This window comes from Betta splendens, chromosome 8 (genome assembly GCF_900634795.4).
Source record: "Betta splendens chromosome 8, fBetSpl5.4, whole genome shotgun sequence".
Classification (NCBI taxonomy): Eukaryota; Metazoa; Chordata; class Actinopteri; order Anabantiformes; family Osphronemidae; genus Betta; species Betta splendens.
The window spans coordinates 13,160,717-13,166,716 of record NC_040888.2 but is presented as its reverse complement, the minus strand read 5'-3'; positions in this window follow the sequence as shown (position 1 = coordinate 13,166,716).

The following is a 6,000-nucleotide window of genomic DNA, read 5'->3' as shown; positions in this document are numbered from 1 at the left end:
CCACTGTTCAAAATATCAGTAGCTGTAAGTAGGAAACGTCTACTTCCGTCAAAGGTTTATTTTCAAAATAAGGCTTCATGCGCCTCTCCTGTCCAGCAAAAGGGGAAGCAGAGTTGACAGCATGGAGCTCAAGATGGATGGATTCTTTAAAGCAAAACATGAGAACCTCACATGTTACCTGCAAGTATCAAGACTAGACGGAATCTATTAACTTACTGTTAACTTATGAAAGTTGTTCTGTTTGCTCAAGACCTAGTTTACAGCTTTGCTCTGTTGATACTTTTATTTTTACCAGAAATCAACACCGTTGTCAGTTGAGTCCTTTTCACTCTGTTTAACTTCACACAGCTTCCTCATCCTTTTCTGTATGTTTACCAATATATCTTTCCCCATCTTTAAGTGCTTCATCAGCAGTACTGTCTCAAATACTACTCAGCAGTTCTGCAAAAGAGTTTTGGACACAAAATCACAAACACAATCACACACACACTCACACTCATACACTCAGTACCACGACCAGCACGCAGTAGAAACCTCAACCCTATCATACAGGCTCATTCCTCAAGTTGTGCATATGATGATTTAAATGATGTTATGCCCTTAACCACCAATTTATCTGCACATGCTGCAGCTGTTTCACTTCCTAAATACTAAAGAGACATTATATATATATATATATATATATATATATATATATATATATATAGATATATATATATATATATATATATATATATATATATATATATAATATATATATATATATATATATATATGTCAGTCATTTCTAAATTCTGACAAACTCAAGCTGATCATTTTAGCAGCAGTTAATATTCTAAAGCCTTATTTGACAGCTGTCCTGTGATATGTTCTTATTTTGTGTCTGCAAACATGGCAACGGTAACGAGTGTAAATGAGATCTGGACTTTCCCAAATGCTGCAAATCCAACATGTATATTCAGCTTTATGCCATAATCTTAATGATCTCAATCTATTCATAATTATCTTAACATTATTGTAAGAGGCGAGCAGCACGGTGGTGCAGATGCTGGCACTGTTGCCTCACAGCAAGAAGGGCGCACTGCGCAAGTGCCTTTCTGTGTGGAGTTTGCATGTTCTCCCCGTGTTTGCATGGGTTCTCTTCGGGTTCTCTGGCTTCCTCTCACAGTCCAGAAACATGCGCTTAGGTTAACTGGCTACTCTACATTGCCCATACTGTAGGAGTGAGTGTTTGTGTGTGAAAGGTTGTTTGTCTCTCTGTGTGGCCCTGCGATGGACTGGTGATCTGTTCAGGGTGTACCCTGCCTCTCGCCCCTAACAACTGTAGCTGGAATAGGCTCCAGCACCCCTGCGAGCCCCCACGGGAATAAGTGGCAGAAAATGGATGGAGGGATGGATTATCATAAAAGCAGGTGCTTAATAAGACAGATTTACTCACTGTAGAACTTATGTATCCTTGAATTACATACATTTGTTTTACAGTTAAATTCTAATTAGCATAAATATCAACTGGCATAGATTTGAACTTTATAGAGAAAATGAAATCATCTTATAGTAGTAGACTGAATTGCAGTCAATGTTCCCTAATTTTTCATGTGTCTGAGCAAACACACAAACCTCATGAGCGATCTCTTGGATTGTAAACTGTGGTCACGCCAGCATTGCATCCATCCACATTACATGATTTATTAACATCAAATTGGAGCATTTACATTTGTGTTCGAATACCAAATAGAAGACAATATAAACTAAACACACAGAGGTGAGGTACATGTAGGGGATCAAACCTCAGGGCTTTCTTTTAAAGATGTTAGCAACTGCTATACAACACACATGTGGAGGCACACACGTCCAACGATACTTTGAGTTAGGAGGGACCTTTTGAAGACGCAAACATTTTGTTACTTACAAAACGAAATAAAGGCTTCAGTGACCAAAGCGAGACACTGTCTGACTAATTGCCTGTGTTGGGAAATGAGTGGAAAAATTTTTTTAAATGTTAATTGTAAATGTTACAGTAAGTGATTGCAGAGTGTAACACTGAATATTTATAAATGTGCAAGTCCACCCTACCCTCAAACAGCGCTCGTAATGCTGATCCCGGATCAGTGACGCGGCCTCAAACACCTCAAACAGTAGCATAGCTCCGCCCACATCTGACTCTGGATCGGTGGAAACCTGAAGTCGAAGCCATCATGGTCGTCAGCTCCGACTCCCTCCCGTTAGCGGAGATTGAACAGGCTGTAACGGCAGGTGTGCGAGCTGAGGCTCCGCTTTACACTGCTGTTGTTCTGTCGTAAAACACCATTAATGGGGATTTAACTAGGTTTGAATAGAATATTTCTGTGACGCCGGTGGAGAATTAGTTAGCTAACTATACTAGCTAGCCGAAGTTACGTCCACGCTAAAAACAAAAGTTTCCAGGTCCGATGTAGGCGGGTTTTGCGCGCACTGTTTAAGGTGTTTTGAGTTCGTGAAAACATGTGTAATTTAGTTAAATTTGAGAAAACTAGTTATAGGTGCTCCTTTTACATTCAGCACCCCAGAGCTTGTACCTGTCTGAGGCTAGTAGAACCAGTAAGATGCTGTGTTCACGTTGCCAAAAAGTGATTCAAGCCTCTCTGTTTTGATGAGATACTTATATCTGTCTCATTTTAACCCTAAATGTGTTCTACTGGATCAAACTAAAGTTTTAGTTAACATCCAGTCCATCTGATCACTTCTTTTACCAGTCTGAAACCAGAAAGATATTGGCATGAATTACTTTTTCAAATGTGAACACTGCATCTTACTGGTTATACTGGCATCAGACAGGTACAAGCAGGCACCAAGCAGGTACAACTGGTTTAACTGGCCTCAAACAGGTGTAGAAAGTGAAGATGTACTGGATGCTCATTAAATCTGTTAATAAAACCCAGCAGAGCTCCATAAACTTAAAATAAGGGAAGCTTTCAGTAAACAGATATTACTGTAGCTTTTGGCTCTAAAAATCACGTTTTGGCAACATTAAAGCATCTTACTGGTTTAACTGGTCTCATGCAGATATTAAAAGTGGTAAAATAAATCGGTGGTCACTCGTGCAGTTTCAATCATACACAAAATGTGGAAGAACAAACATGTTGCAGCAATATTGGGTCATACAGTAGATCTGAGTCCTAGCGTCATGTCATAGAGTTAAACATTCACGATCAACGATAGCTTTAAAGGGAATTACGATGATTATTTCGGTTGTTTATACAGAATCTAAAAGACGTAGCATCAGTACGACCACTAGAAAACATGTGGCGGATAATATTTACAAGTTATGGCTGTTTGAGACAGAAATGAGCAGCTGAAGTCATACACAAGCCGAGCTAAACGCCTTAACAAGGCAGTGCATGGTCCCGCGTGCAGCAAAAGATTTCATATAAAGACAGTCACTTTTTGGCACGACAACGGCAGTAAACTTCTGTCAGACAGACACAACACCAGTGACCCAGCAGCACACAGGCTTGTCTGACAGTGAAAGAATAACGCTATTCTGTTCGTCAGAAAAGCTTCAGCGGTTGCAGTAGTGGGCTCTGATTGGGTAAGACAGTTTAAAAAACGATTTTATTTTGACACTCTTGGGGAAAATGTAATGCGATTGATTAAGTCTATTTAAACGTTTAATAAAACGGGGTTTCGAATCAACACTTTTTAATAATGCATTTCCATTTGCAGAATGCATTTTCAAATTGAATGACGATATTGCATATTGAATTGCCAATTGACAAATATATTGTGAATTGGATTTTGAGTCAGAAAAACTTCCATAGGGGAAGTATGAGTACGTGGCGTACGTATGAGTACGTGGCGTGACGATGATTTGACCATGGAAAAGCGAACAGTGTCTGATTTGACCGCTATTCAATTCAGTCAATTACGTTGCTGTATAAATACGTCTGTGAAACGCATCATTGCCTGGAGAAGCCATTCACTGACTCATTGCAAAATAACACAGAATGAATTGTTATGTGTTTTTTTTTTTTTTCAATTCAGGTTGGATTTTTTTGTGCAAGCAGTCAGATATTCTGTGTCAGCAGTGCACAGTTGTGCATGCGCACAGCTTTGAGGGAACAGTGGTTACGGTGTATATGTACCTACTAGTGTTATAAGAGCAGATGCTGCATTGTTTGCTGACATACTGTCAGACAACCAAAAACATAAATATAAAAAGTAGTTTAGGGATTCTTGAGTTATTAGGTTCACTAAATGTCACGTATTGTGACTTAATTCATTGATTAGTTGTTGTTTTTTTTATATAATTTTTTGGTTCTTTGCTCAGGATTTTTGTGGTTGCTCTCACTTTGCTGCAAATACTGGAAAAGCCTAACTGTTTAAGGAAGTTTTTTTTCTGCAAATTTAATAAATACTTTACTGTTAGCGTGTGATTGTTTCTTTAAAGCTTCATCAAGTATTAGGCGAAATGTAAACACTTATCTGTTGCTTTTTCGGGGGTTGGACCAAATAACTAGATTTCAACCCAGAACAAACTTCATTTTTCATGCATCTCAGTATTCCACACTCGTGGAATACTCAAGTATTACTATTGAATTTTAAAACTATGTCTATCTTAATCATCTTCATACTGTATAACTACACCTAATGTCCTTACATTCATAGTCACAGGCAGCTGTAGATCTTTCTCCAAAAAAACGCAACAAGCGCTGACCTGAATCTTGTTTCCTAAAAACCGCTTAACGTGCACAGCAGCTGCAGGTAGAACTCAGTCACTTCCGCCTGTGACTCTATTACTCAATACCACAAAAAGTCTGTGTGTGTGTGTGAAGAGAAACAGGGAGAAAAAGACGCCACTTTGTACTAAGGTTGTGCAGGTGGCTCACTTTGTATTTACTTTGTGTATCATAAATTATCATTACTACTTAAAACAACTTTTCTTTTAACATAAACTATACTGTGTATTCTAAACACACATTTGTCTAAAAGTTACACGTCCCACGTCTCCATCTGTCCTTTTCTGCTGTGCAACTTACGCTCTCTAAGGTGTTACAGTATGTTACATTTCTTTCATGAGTGCCTCCCACTGGCTCAGCAATGTCATTGCTTTTGTTATTGCTTTACTTGATTGTTTAGCATATCTATATTCATATTCAGTCAGTAATGTTGCAATTATGTTTAAGTAACTTTTTTTGTCCAAATTCATTTTTCCGCAAACAAGTCCCCGACAACCCCCGCCCCCTCGTGCTATGTAAAATATGTGCATTATGAATAGTTATACGTCTGCATAGTAACTAGTGTTTGGAACTATGAAAACTGATGTAATAAAACTGTCAAAACTGATAGAAAAAGCACCACTGATAATTTTAATACAGACTACAGTTTTATGATTCTGCCACTAGATGTCAGGTTTGCCCCATTTGTATTCTACCCCTGCTCACAACATCTAAAACCTGCTCTTGGGTGCACAAAAACTAATACTTTTAGGGTTTTCTTTTTCTTATTTACATGATGTAATCACCAGGATCTGATATTTATTTATTTGTTTATTTATTTATATTGCTTAACACATGGAAGCTAAATTAAGTTTCACCTCTAATAAAGTTAAACGTGACAGTTGGTGACATGATGATGTGCAATTATAGTTGTTAGCATCGATGACATTGCTACAAATGAAATGATGATGCAGGAGAACGTAAACATTTAAAAAGGAATCACTAAATGGTTAATCTAAATGCAGCTCAGAGGCAGCTAGGTCAGCCTCACTGAGCCCATCAAACCTGTTTCCAGCAGTGAAAACAAGCAGACTCTGATAACCCCACATTATTTGACCTGTGCAGTGCCAGCTGGAACAACGTTAGTAATTCTAGATGGTGAAGAAAAAGCACCATTCAGCAGAAATTGTCTCTCAGAACTTGTTCTTCTTCCTCTGGTACAAAAGGTCATAGGCTCCCTCATTCTTTATCCATCAACATGTGAACACTCCCATACACATAGTTACTGTGCTCTGTTGGCCCGTTT